Source organism: Schistocerca cancellata, chromosome 9, assembly GCF_023864275.1.
Source record: "Schistocerca cancellata isolate TAMUIC-IGC-003103 chromosome 9, iqSchCanc2.1, whole genome shotgun sequence".
Classification (NCBI taxonomy): domain Eukaryota; kingdom Metazoa; phylum Arthropoda; class Insecta; order Orthoptera; family Acrididae; genus Schistocerca; species Schistocerca cancellata.
In genome coordinates, this window is record NC_064634.1 from 173,078,033 (window position 1) to 173,093,023 (window position 14,991).

The 14,991-nt window shown below is 43.0% G+C and overlaps 1 protein-coding gene across 1 annotated transcript in view; it reads right to left on the reverse strand.

The window, feature by feature from the left end:
• Positions 1-14,991, reverse strand: part of LOC126101143 (afadin) — a 1,121,024-nt gene that overhangs the window by 979,550 nt on the left and 126,483 nt on the right. The gene's annotated exons all lie outside the window — the stretch shown is intronic.

A 14,991-nucleotide genomic window follows, 5' to 3' on the forward strand; every position in this document is an offset into this window, starting at 1 on the left:
GAGTTTTGTATCATTGGATGTAAACTTCCCCCCCCCCCCCCCCCGCCCCCGAGACGAACAAATTTTAACCATAAATTGTTTGGGCCCGACGCGTAGTTTTCGAGATATTTCGACGTCTTCAGGTAAATTGAATATCCTTTATATTGGTACTTGGTTTACCATAATTTCGTTTGTAAATTTCATGTAACATCAACATTTCACTTCTTGTGAAGCGTTTGCCATTGGCTCGGCGTGGAAATTGCACGCTATTTAATCCGTGGCTCTACGGCCATCAGTCGTAGTTACGACTGTGTTACCACGAGCCGACAAGCCACCAGTACAAGCCACAGGGTAAATGCTATATCATTTCTGTATTTTCTTGTAACGCTATAAGTTTTAGGACGCACTGTAATTATGCTATTCCCACCCTTGTAAGGAATCACATCTGAAAATGACTAACTTACAAAGTCGAAACCAGTAATAATAAAGGAATATCGTTTGATTTAGACTGTTATTTTAACCACCTTAAACCTATTGTCTGCGCCCAGCGACGCTCTGCGAACGGAGGTAAGCGTGGGGGCAGTGACTAGTGTACTGCACCGCGAGGCGGTAGCGCTGCTGCCAAACACTGAACTGACAAGTGATTCGCTGCACTGTGGCTTGTCTATTAGATGTTACTATAATCCACAGCGACAGCGACTGTCATGCCGACGGCAGTATAAAGTTTATGTGGATGCGTCGCTCACATCTTCACTCGTCGCCGTTGATTCCGCGTATTGTCCAGATTGAGCTAACATCAGTAATTTCCTCCCTTTCCTTTTCTTTCCTTTCTCTCCCCTTCATCTTCAATTTACATATAGTATAAATTTTGACACCACCCCAAAAGGATGAAACAATTTCATACATGGCGTTCGTAGGTCAGAAACACTCTTTAAACAGATCAAACTGCTGGAGAGTGTATAACCAAGGTACCTCTCGAATAGTAAGACAGTGTCAATCATCAGGGTAAGACGAGCTTACCATTTACGTTTGCCCATTTATAGTTCAAGTGTTATTTACTTGTTGAAATTGATAATTTTTTTTTTAATGAGAAGCTTCTACTACCGTGTGAACAGTCAAATGTTCTCCTCCGACAAAAACTATTTGCACGTGTTTATTGCATCTAAATACCACCAATCGAATGAGGGGGTTGGCATAAGAAAGTGGTAATCCATAAGAGAGTATTTAGAGATATTTCGTGTTATTGCTTCGGAGAGAACATAGACCAATCTACAGTATACAGAAGACGGCACTCTCTAGAAGCACATGCGGAACTACTTGTTATCAGCATGCGGTGAATTCGAATGTACAAGAAATCATTCTTTAAAGAATCCAACCCCGATGTACTTGTGATTGTTTTACAAATGAATGAAAGTATTAAATATTTGACGTTAACATGTCAACGACAGAAAAAAAACTTTAAAGAGACTTTAAAATTTTGTTTAAAGTTTGTTGGAAGTCGCTAAGTGTTCTCATTCTCAAATACTGGATGAATGTAGTCTTAGTATTTGCGCGCGTCGAGTTACGCTACCTCAAGACATCCTCAGTTTTTATCTGAAATACTTTTCTTACGGTGTTAAACCTTTCGTTCAAGATTAATCCACTTTATGAGCAGCTTCAAAATTATATGAAATACCAAAATATTTTTTCCCAATGGAAACAGATCCACACGCAACCTACAACCAAGGCCGGCAGCCACGAACCAGATTAGTTGATCACATTTCCGCCGAACTCTTCAGTTAACAAGTGTATTGCAAAACGAACGAGTTGTTAGGAGAGACATTTTGCCTCCAGCATACGGTACCGTTTACTCATTATAATTAGCAATGGTTACGACGACGGCAACATTATTTTACAGGAATAAGACCAAACCGAATAGCTTGATTTCCGTAAGAGAAATCGAAACAGGGACTATCTTAGAACGAGAGGATTAGTCGAAGAAAGAACATCGAAGAGATACGATGGCTATCAGAAGTGGCAGTTTCGAGATATAGCTGTGTGATAACCTCCGTATCAGCAGACAACAGATACAGGCGGCATGCAGTGTGTCCAATCCGCAGGCGAGATTAGCGAGAGGGCCGCCTGGCAGATTAGGGCCTCAGACCTGCCAAGCCACTGCAAACACACTAATCAGACAGCTGCCGAGCTTGTCGATCGCGTTCGCTGCAACTCTGCCGCAGCCTGCTCTGGACAGTTCAGAGAGAGAGGGAGAGGGGGAGGAGGAGAGAGAGAGAGAGAGAGAGAGAGAGAGAGAGAGAGAGAGAGAACAACTTTAAATTATTAGTCTGAAGACATTTTGATTGCAGGAAATAAAAATCCATTGATTGACAAACTTAGATACAAGTAGATGTTACATCCATGGATTTCGTGCTCTGTTTGCAAGACTTTATTATAAATAGCGCTTCCATCACAGTGCAATCTCCTTTAGCTGGTCCTCATTCAACCGGATCTCGCTTCAACCGGGTAGATTAAAAAAAAAAAATAGTACAATAATTGTGACGTATTTGATACTCTCGAAGTAGTAGAGGCAACATCAGAAGACGACAATCGCTGAATCTAAATTAGGAAAACCGACAGACACGGATCCAGTGTTGCGTCAATTGCTAGTTAACACTGCTTTGTACAGTACATCACTGACCTTATTTGCTGTGAGTGTCCATGGACAAAAAGCTAGACGTAGTGCATAGGATGGATACAGGACAATTGTTCAAAAACACTGCTGTTGAATTTGGTGCTGGAACTTCAACGGTATCAGGTGGAAAAAATAACTGAAAATAAATTGGAGACATCTGTATCAAAATCATAATACACAGTTACAGAATCGTCCCGACAGCTAGAAAAGCAAAAATGAATCGCTAGATGACACACTTTCTGTTCGGTTTGGTGGAAAGAGGGTGAGAGGTATTCCGATACTGTAGCAAAATGCGTTCAGTTTAAACAATAAGCTTTCGTAATGGTAGTCCTAAATTCACACCTAGCGAGGGTTGAGAACACCCAGCCAAGGTTCGTAACAAAGGTAAAAAAGATCGACGTGAAACACGTCTGCTGCCATTTACTGGTTAAAGCCTTTCAGGGAATACAGTGGTTTCTGCAGATTTCACAGAGGAACTTCCTTTGATTAGTTGATACCAGATCAAGTTTATAATGTTGGTAAATCTTACCTTTTTTAGGATGAAACCCAGTGAGACATAATCGTCACATTATGTGATTCTGCAAAAGCCAATAAAAAACTGAAGGACGGATTACAATAATGGTTTGCATTACTGCGTCCCGAAATCATAAAATCCCTTTTCTGTTAATAAAGAAATAAAAAATCCCCGTGCTTTTACATGTGACTCAGTCATCCTTGCCAGTTTCTTGTACGTCGCGAAATAATGCGTAAATGGGCCGTTCACTTTTTAAAACTATTACTTTGAAGATTTTGTTCCATGTGTAACAAAATCCTAAAAGATGATGGTCTGCCCCTGAAGGCCGTATTGGTGATTGACAATGCTTCGTCACGCGCATTCGTAGAACTGGTCAGAGGCGACATCAAAGTGAAATTTCTATCGTTCAAAATAAGTGCACTGTTGTAGCCAAAGGACCAACGAGTTCTGGAAAATATCAAGCAAATATATAAGAGATAGCTACTGACGCAGCTTAATGGAGAAGAAGGGATAAGTAGCGTGAAAACACTTTTGAAATGTTATATATGACAAGGACGTTTATATGATTGCATCAGCGGGAGATCATGTTGTGTAGTTGAAGTCTTGGAAAAAGTCAAGTTTTCTGGCTACCCGTTTGTGAGTCCACTGATGTCGTTCGCATATTCAATAAAGAAGTTGGTGACAATATCGAACCGCCGGAGTTCGTTGAAGCATTCCCTGAAGCTCAGACATTGGTTTCAGTGATATAAATGAGCGGCTGCGAAGTGACAATACGACTCGTTACGACAAGATTACTGATGACGAAATTATCGGTTTGTTTGTCAGCAGACAATGACCACAGTGATTATGGGTTCAATGACGAAGTTGGAGCGCAATCTGAACACATTTTGAGAAACACAGAGGTGACAATCCAACTGGACACAATGACGGTTTATTCGGAACGCGTGGCGGCAACAACTTCAGCCGACCTAATGCTGACGTGATCGTGACGCGCATATCTAGCTGAAAAGAAAGATACTGGTTATTTTTGTGTGTAAAACTGTTTTTTCAACATCTGATCAAAATTTATCTGAAATTTATCTGAAAACAAAATGTAATTTTTGTGTTTACACCAGACTTTATAATAAGTGTTTATGAAATTTAACTCGTCTCATTTTTATTTTTTTTCTGAATTTTCGAGTTTTCGATAATCCGGTCGAACTACAGCCCCAGCCAGTCCAAATAGACGACGTTCCACCGTACTTTTCACGCCTGTTTCTTTAGATCAGTACCACAACACCAATTTCCTGCAGTCAGTGTAGTAATTCCTTCACAAACTTTATAGCAAATTTTCTTAGTTTTCACTATACATTTTTGACAATTCTCACTGGGATACAGGATAGCAAAACAAAAGCTACACAAATGGTTCAAATGGCTCTGAGCACTATGGGACTTAATTTCTAAGGTCATCAGTCCCCTAGAACTTAAAACTACTTAAACCTAACTAACCTAAGGACATCACATACATCCATGCCCGAGGCAGTATTCGAACCTGCGACTGTCGCGGTCGCGCAGTTCCAGACTGTATAGCCTAGAACCGCTCGGCCACCCCGGCCGGCCAAAAGCTACACGATATGGGGTATTTATGGCATTTTATTGTGACGTGACCTGTGTAGCCCCATTTGCTGATCACAGACGGAAGTGAATGACTACGAATACATTAAACGACAAAGAACAACGGCACACATTAGCACGAGTTCATGTGGCATTTGAGGGAAGATCGTCTGATATAACGTCTTGTGTTTTTTGCCTGTGAGAGAAGTTGTTGGGTCAAGCGTATTCAAATAATTCCCCCACACGCTAGAAGAGCTACATGCAAGCATTGCAAACGCTGTGGGTGCCAGCTTTCAAGCACGTCTGCCACTCGAGACTCACTGCTTGATACATCGCGAATCGCATTACATATACGTCAATAGTGGTTTGTGAAAATAAAGAACGTTATTAACAGTTGCTAGAAGCCGTTTTCGCCTTTGCCAGAATCAACTTTTAAGAACTGTTTTATAGGCACTCAGAATCATTTTCCTAGTACGGCACTTAGAATGTTCTTAATAAAGTATTTCTTTTCTAATTTGCCTCATTTTTTGCGATGATGTCGCGAGCAGCAAGATATCAGTTTTTTTAGATATATATCAGCTATTCAAAAGATGAGTTTTTTTTTTTTCATTCTCCTGATACTTGGAACGTTTTCCATTTCCAACCTTCATTTCACGCCATTTCTGTGACCAATCGCTGCAACTGTGGCGCGAACGATGGAAGACGTCTGCTTGGTTTCCTTAAATCGTTTCAAACGAAATTAGGGAGCATCTTCTGTTAACAGCATTCCTCCTGTAAAATAATCAGTGTAACTTACTTCGTGTCAAATTTTGTTGGCGACCCTGTACTTTCAGCTACATTTCATTCTCGCAGCCTGACCCAAGCTCAGTATGATTGTTAGTATCTGTTACTACGGCAAATAATCTCGGTACTCTTAGTATAACGGGTACTAGGAAAGTTTTGCGATACAGCTTTATTTATTTATTTTTTTACTATTACTTTCTGCCACATTCAATACACCTCCCTATCCTCCGAAACCAATACTCCCAAGTTTCTGTAGGGAGTAAGGCACACTCGTTGTCTCAAACCCTCAGGAGGTCCTGATCACTTCAAAATTGCACACCGTTCAGCTTAATTTTCACAAGCGGGAACAGTGCAAAGTCACATGGGGCAAGGTCTGGACTGTAAAGAGGGTTCTCAAGAATCCCGCTAATATTCGGTGCATGCTTTGGCGCGATGACCTGGAGCGCTGTCGTGATGGAGGAACCAAGTATCCATTCTTGACTTCGGTCGCAGTTTCTTCAAAGACTGAATGACTTTGGGCAGGTACTGCTCAAGGTACCACTTAGCTATACTGTCTTTTGCGTGCCCAAAGCAACACGCTTGCAACTTGAAAAAAATAGCTATTTTTTTTTCTTTACTGATAGGGATTTTCTGACAGCTACGGGTTTGTCGTCATCTTCAAAGACCCAAAATTTGTTTGTGAGTCATAGTCGGCACGTCATAATAGTATAGCCAAGTCTCGTCACCTGTCACGATGTTAAGTCACATACTGAGATTGTCCCTTAGAAAGCTTCATTAACATCTCCCTGCACCAAGTCACACGTCGTATCATCTGCTCTTCCGTCAGTCTATGCGGCACCCAAAGACAACAAACTTTCTTTACTTGCAAATGTACACGCAGAATAGAACGAATTGCTAATGTATTTAGCCCTAAGGTATCCTCTACCTGCTTATAGGTCACTCGCCTGTCTTCGCCTAGCATTTCCCTCACAGCATTAACGTTTTCCTCCATAACTGATGATCGCGACTTTTTCCGTCCTCTTGGCGTCTCCAGAGAGAAATTTCCTCTTTGGAATTCTCTGAACTACCCGAGTACAGTTGTACGACGTGAACACACATCACGGAGTGTAAGAATCATTTCTTGAAAGTACTGGTCTATGTTTAAACCACGCGCAAAGTTGTACCGCAAAACTGTCCGAATCTCACTCTGTGGCCACGATGCCATTGCAAGCACTTGGAACTAACCTTGCTAGTGAACGACTGCGCCCACAGACTTGGTACAGCGGCTACGATGCAAGTATGAGGCATTCTCAGAAAACAGCAAGTCGGCCTCCTGTGAATTATTGTTGCGTCGAATTCAAAACTTTCGTAGTACCCTTTGTATATTCACACAAAAGGCAGCTAAACATTTATGAAAAAAAAACCGATATAAGCGTCAATGGTGCTTGCTTCAGTCGCAGCAGTTGAACGTGTACTCTTGGTTTCCTGCGTGACCACATCCTCAGAAGTCGTAACATATACGGAAGTAGGACCAAATATTTATGACAAGCAAGGAATATAGATGTCATTGCTGGTGCTATTCACTCGCTTTTCGCGTCTTGCTATACGCAGTTTTTCCCTCTACACGTTAGTAACAGATTCTGTGACTTTCTTTGCAATAAAATACAAGTATATTTGGTGAAATTTGCTGGTAAAGGTTCCGCAATATTCGATGTTTTTTTTTACGAGCGCTTACACTCTGGAATAAGTGTCTTCGATTTTGTGGCAAATGGTTTATCAAGATAACCACGGAATAATCGTTTCCCCATGGGTAGCCCTTAAAACCAGCCAATTCTTTGTTTTTTAATCAGAGAGAAGTAAAAATATCGAACCTGCTTCCTTCGTTCGACTCGTTAACTCGGCGTTCCTATAAGAGGTCTACGACGAACACAGCAAAACTGTAATTAAAACCAGACAATCCTCGGTTTTTTAATCAGAGAGAAGTAAAAAAAAAAAATCAAACTTATTTCCTTCTTTCGACTCGGTAACTTGGCGTCTCTAACCACAAGTCTACGACGAACGCATGCAGTTCTCAGCAAAATTGTCATTCATCTTAGGATCTCCTGAAGGCTGTTAACGCTGATGCTTCATTAACTGGCATTTAATTGTAAAATCACGCACCGAAGGTGACGCGTTTGTGATAAATCTTCAGTGCGCCGTTGCCTCGAAACGGCATACTACCACTACTATCAAGTTTTAACACAGAAACAAAGAAATAAGACAAAAACAACTGTCGACTGCCGTCGTCGCAGACAAGTGACACGTCATTCCGAGCAAGCCGAGCGTGACACGAACGCGGCCCATGAGGTGTCTAGGTGCAGCTAGATACGAGGCTGTTCAACTCGTTATCTGCCCGCTAATGGTCAGGGCTGCGAGGAGCCGGGCGCTGGGGAACCATTAGTAGACGACACGTAGTGCGCCGGCCACAGGTGGCAGCACGCTCTTTCAATTAATCCTGACAGCCACTCCATTTCAACGGCCACATAAAGCTGCACGTCTTCGTGTGTCAATCGACATTGACTGTGCAGCGCGTAGTGCTGTCAGACGAGTTGCTATTTGATCTGCTGTCTAATGACGCAAGGAGTCAAGTGCACTGACGGCCGAATGCACCGTTTAAGGCTGGAGTGTGTGGAGGGTGTAGATCAGCCGGAACTGTTGTCTTGGGGGTGTTTTTCGTACCATGATTTGGACCATTCATTCAGGTTAATGTGAACAGAGTTGTTTTAACATTGCCAAAGGACTTTCTTCTGTATGTTCAAGACGAGCGTGTTGTGGCACTTTAGTCTGCAAGGCGCCAACAGCCGAGTTCAGAGTGCTCCTTGTTTGGCAGACATCCAGGTCACACTGGCCTGCTAAATCACTCCATCTTAATTCCACAAAAATGAAGGACCATTTTTATATGTATCAATTAACATTTCCGAAATTTACTAGCTTCTTTTTTTTGGGGTCACCAGTCTTTCGACTGTTTTGAAGCGGACTCCCACGAATTCCTCTATCGTGCAAATCTTTTCACCTCAGAGAAACATTTGCATACAACATCCTCAGTTAGTTGTTGGATATATTCCAATCTGTCTTCTCCTACAGTTTTTACGCTTTACAGCTCCTTCAAGTAACATGGAAGTTATTCTTTGTCGTCTTAAAACATGACCTATGATCCTGCGACTACTTCTGTGAACGTTTTCTACATGTTCCTCCACACGTCATTCTGTGGAGGATCACATCATTTCTTATCAGGCAACCTAATTTTCAACATCTTTCTACAACTCCACATCATCTCTTCGTGTTCAAACTTGTGGACACACTTACTTCCTCGCCGAATTGATGCCATTGTGGAGGTCGGATGCTGTGATACGCGATATAAGCGTGATGCCTTCTTGGAAGACTAATTTTTGTACGGCGTGTTTATGTCCAATATCACATTTCTTCAGCATGTACACTGGAGTCTGCACTGTCTAAAACTGTTAACCCATCACAAAAAGGATGGTAAGAACGGAAGATCTCACGGAATACGGAAGTCGTAGTTTCAGTCCGAACGATGAGCTTTGCGAATTCCAAATGAATGGGTTGGTATAAATGACTGTAGATGGCAGGTGAGATACACCATTTATTATATATTTTAATACTCCAGTAACAGAAGGCATAATATATCCGAACACCCCAAAAAAATATTATGGCTATAAATGAGGGATAGCTCACTCTGTCACTAGGTCTCCTAAATAGTAAGGCGACAGGTGGCCTCTGTCCCATTTATACGGTGTGTCCGATACGCCCACATATCAGGTAAAAACAGTATATTATATATCGAAGATCTTACATACAAAGCTACGCATCAAGAGGATTTGTATGTGCGCCATCGGGTCTTACACAGGTATCTACGAAGTCTCCATATGCGCGGTGCCATCTGCTTCTAAAGGCTTCTTCACCACTTTCGCGCAGTTCTTCTTTAGTCTTATATCGACGTTGAGCCACGTAAGATATTATTTCCCACAGTAAGTTGTCTGGTCCTGTAAAATCTAGGCTTCTTGGTGGCCATCTGAACGGGGCTCGAAATGTTGCTGAACCATGACCAATTCAGCGAACTCGAAATTGTTTATCGGAGAACTCACGCCTAATAAATGGTTCAAATTGCTCTGAGCACTATGGGACTTAACATCTATGGTCATCAGTCCCCTAGAACTTAGAACTACTTAAACCTAACTAACCTAAGGACAGCACACAACACCCAGCCATCACGAGGTAGAGAAAATCCCTGACCCCGCCGGGAATCGAACCCGGGAACCCAGGCGTGGGAAGCGAGAACGCTACCGCACGACCACGAGATGCGGGCATCACGCCTAATACCAAACCTTGCGTGTCTTCCTACAATGATATTAACCACGTCTGTATCACGCTCAAATAAGAATTTACGTTCATATACTCTTTAAAAAAGTTATGTTCCGAGCCGGTTTTGTGACGACATTCCGGCTCATATCATTAAATGAAGCGAAGTCCTCTGGAACACATATGCATAATGGGGATTTAGTTTAGACCAGAAACCACATTGCACCCGTGTGAACTAAGATATATCGCCCATGCATCAGAAAATAACAGTCTTGAGCGTGACATAGCATTTGGAAATCTGCACTGTCTTCAGCACTGCCTGAAAAAAAAAAAAAAAAAAAAAAAAGCACGTTTCTCCCAATCAAACAGGTTTGCTTTACGAGTCAGAGCCTTGCCAATGCTACCTGCAAAAGCACTTACAGTGCATTGTTTGTATCTCTGTGCGTATTCATGCACACTCATACAACTAATAATACATTTAAACACAGTAACTGTGCCCTCTTACATCGGCCATAGTTTTACAATTGAAACAATCCAATAGTGGAAGAAAACCGTACAACACTGATAACAATGCCTTTCGAATGTTTCATACAATGATAGCAGTAAAGCAACTACCATTTCCTCACTCTTACCAAGTCGATAGAGAGAGGACTTCTCGGACACCTTGGTGTTCATCTCAGACAAAATCAGGAATGAATGCACACGACGGTTAAGGAATTTTTGCTGACGGAGGTGCGCACAGTGAACTGTAAAACTATATGAGTCACATATGCCGCAACCATGTTAGGCACAGGACAATGAAGCGGAGCGGCAGGCCACGTGGCCACGCCCAGTTCAACGCGCGGAACCAGCCAGCCTTATCGCGCACCACACACACGGCTCCGACAGGGTGATGTGTTGATAAAGCAGCTCGGCCGTGTTTGTTCGGAGGGAGGTGCGTTACTCAATTACCAGCGTGCAGCTCACGTTTACTTTTTCTGCGTCACCGAGTCGGAAGGTTACTTGCGCTTCAAAAGCTGCTTCACATTACCGGATACGTAAAGGCGGCACGTGTCGGAAAAGTACCTTCCAACTATTCCCACTCAAGTTCCCACGGCATTTCTGCTACACTGTCTGGTCATATGGGTCATACCGATGTTGTGACGTCCCTGGCCAGTTTCGATAAGTTTTGATGTCGGTAAAAGTGCTCAAACAGAGGTTGGATACAAATTTGGAAACAACCTGAGAAATGCATGCTCGGACGTAAACGCAGATGGTAGCCAAGCCTGCACGTTGCGCTGTTCTATTTGAACACGAACGGCACCTGTGCAGTGTTCTCCTGTGCAGTGTTCTCAATAAGTAGGAAGTGTCAGTCGTGGTCAGAACAGTGTACTTTGTAGTCGTGAGTGAGTCACGTCGGGGATAAGCTAATAGGAATTTGGGAAAATGGTTGCTGCTCACATGATAGGTGCTTCCGTAGCCAAGTAACTGAAATGTTTGGTGTTTCAAGAGGCACCGTATTGAAGATTTATAACGCACATACGGAAAGTGGAAAAACATCATCGCCGCCCGCGGTGGCCGAGCGGTTCTAGGCGCTTCAGTCCGGAGCCGCGCTGCCACTACGGTCGCAGGTTCAAATCCTGCCTTGGGCATGGATGTGTGTGTTGTCCTTAGGTTAGTTAGGTTTAAGTAGTTCTAAGTTCTAGGGGACTGATGACCTCATCAGTTAAGTCCCATAGTGCTCAGACCCATTTGAACCAAAAACATCATCCACCAAACCAGAACGCGAACGGAAGTGTGTGTTGAAGGAGCGTTACAGACATCGTTGAAGAGGATTGTGGAGTAACAGGAAAACGTAGTGCCGAAGACATCAAACCTGGACTATGAAGCAAAAAATGGCTCTAACCACTATGGGACTTAACATCTGAGGTCATCAGTCCGCTAGACTTAGAACTACTTAAACCTAACTAACCTAAGGACATCACACACATCCATGCCCGAGGCAGGATTCGAATCTGCGACCGTAGCAACAGCGCGGTTCCGGACTGAATCGCCTAGGACCGCTCGGCCACAGTGGCCGGCGACTATGAAGCAGGGGAAGAATTTCATTTGGTCAGATGAGTCTTGTTTCACACTATTTCCAACTCCTGGCCGAGTTTATGACCTAAGATTGAAACATGGCGGAGGTTGGGTGATGACTCGGATAGCCGTGGCGTGGTATTACATGGGCGCCACGGTTACTCTGCATGGTCGCATAACTGCCACGCGTTATTTGGCCATTTGGGATGTTTGCGTCCATCCAATGGTACAGTGATTGTTTCACAATGGGGATGCTGTGTTTCAAGACCTCGGCCCTGTACACGCAGCTCACATCGTCCACGACCTGTGTTGTGAGGAAGAGGATGGACTGTCGCATCTTCGCTGGCCACTACAGTCTCCAGATGTCAATATTATTTAGCATTTGTGATCTACTTTGGAGAGGAGGTTGCGTGATGGCTATCCACCTTTTGTTGAATTATTTTTTATTATTTTTTTCGTTCTTTTCTTTTTATACATGTGAGCTATATGTAAACTGAATGGGATATACACAACAGCGAAGATAAATTAACGAGTTATTGTGTGCAAGGATAATGTTTTGACGCGTCTATGTGACACATAACTGGAAGAGCACTCTTCAATTTATTAACTCCTGTATCTTCACCTGCTTGTTTCTATAAGTGGTAGCGTGCGGACGTATGCTTGGATCCGTCGTACCAGCATTGTTAAAAAGAAATGTGTATCTCAACAGCACATTAAAAGTATTATAAAATTTCATTCGCCCGCCGCTGAGATCTTGCATCAGGAGGTTCGGAGCAGACAACAGGAATTTGCACGAGCAGCGAAGGAGCGATCCTGAGCCGGCATTGACTACGCACAATGGAATTAATGTGAAGCAATACGTAATGCAAATTATGAATATTGACCTTGAATGTATTGATATTAATGTCTGTTGATATTGGTATCAGTTACAGTTCACCCAGGATGTGTGTACGGATTTATAAATTACCTTCGAATTCCTTTCAAATATTGTTTCCAATCATTTTTTTCCCAATTATTCAAGCAGCAATTATTAATCAGTTCCCATTGTCTCCCCACACGTATACCACTATTCAACCTCTGTCATCATTAACTAAATTTACCACTATTTTGCAGAAACAACGCTGTAGGATTCCCTTGAAAACCATGTAGCAAATATAATAATCCAGTCCGAAACGACTGGAAGCTGTTTTGAACGCCAATGCTTTTCCTCTGCAGAATTAGTCTGGTAATGCGTTTTGTTATTAGTTTTTACATATTTTTATTCAACGCCTGTAGCTGTTACATGTGCATTTTAGAACCCACGTTTGCCAAACATTTTATTTTTCTTTTGGTCTAGTAAAATACTACAAAAAAACCATAAAGGCAATGTTTTCTAACATTCACATCTATGAAGTCAAAAACTGCTGCTGTTAACAATGAATATAACAACTCCACCCCGTGCGTTGTATTATGTTTGAATTCTCTTCGCCAACTGACCATAAGGAGGTCGACAAGTTGCGCTCCTGAGCCATCCATTGTCCGAGCTCGTTTCCTGCATCGCCGTACTGCACGTTTCAGCTAAACCCACACAACCAGGCTCGTGTCAGCAGATACCGCTAGGTAATTCATTCAGTTCATTTCTGCCTCATGGGGAAAGTTGTTCATGACGCGGGCGAGGCTTGCTTGTCTTGAAAGACGTACCCGTAGCCGAAATTTTGAATGTAGGGCTACACAATATATGTTGGAAAATTCTGTTCTGATACCGCACTGCCTTCACATTACTTTCGCTGAGAGGCACCTGATATCCGTACACGACACTGGTCAGAAACATGGCCGACCTCACAGGTGGCCCTGTGGGACTGTAAGATTAACAAGTGCATTGGTACCTGGCCACGACCAGATTTCGCTGTGACGATCATCACGCGTCAGACAAATCCTACAGTCGGTGAAGAGAAGTTATGTCATTCCAGGTGCTCCCTCGACAAATTTTTCGCACACCACTGTGCTAGTCTGTTTTATCGTTGCCCGTAATGGACATCTAGAGGCTATACAGAGCATATAGTAAAGTCGTATGGCATTGTTGGCGGGCAGACTCCGAAGGGTAGGTTCAACCAACCGCCTTGCGAAGGATTTTCATTCTTCGAGCACACTACCACCTTCCTTTCGCGAAGTGTGAGGCTGTATTGTAAATTTATCTGAAAAGTGTAGGTGTCATGGTTGCGTTGTATGTTCTACATCTACATTTATACTCCGCAAGCCACCCAACGGTGTGTGGCGGAGGGCACTTTACGTGCCACTGTCATTACCTCCCTTTCCTGTTCCAGTCGCGGGAAGAACGACTGTCTGAAAGCCTCTGTGCGCGCTCTAATCTCTCTAATTTTACATTCGTGATCTCCTCGGGAGGTATAAGTAGGGGGAAGCAATATATTCGATACCTCATCCAGAAACGCACCCTCTCAAAACCTGGACAGCAAGCTACGCCGCGATGCAGAGCGCCTCTCTTGCAGAATCTGCCACTTGAGTTTGCTAAACATCTCCACAACGCTATCACGCTTACCAAATAACCCTGTGACAAAAAGCGCCGCTCTTCTTTGGATCTTCTCTGTCTCCTCCGTCAACCCGATCTGGTACGGATCCCACACTGATGAGCAATACTCAAGTATAGGTCGAACGAGTGTTTTGTAAGTCATCTCCTTTGTTGATGGACTACATTTTCTAAGGACTCTCCCAATGAATCTCAACCTGGTACCCGCCTTACCAACAATTAATTTTATATGATCATTCCACTTCAAATCGTTCCGCACGCATACTCCCAGATATTTTACAGAAGTAACTGCTACCAGTGTTTGTTCCGCTATCATATAATCATACAATAAAGGATCCTTCTTTCTATGTATTCGCAATACATTACATTTGTCTATGTTAAGGGTCAGTTGCCACTCCCTGCACCAAGTGCCTATCCGCTGCAGATCTTCCTGCATTTCGCTACAATTTTCTAATGCTGCAACTTCTCTGTATACTACAGCATCATCCGCGAAAAGCCGCATGGAACTTCCGACACTATCTACGAGATCAT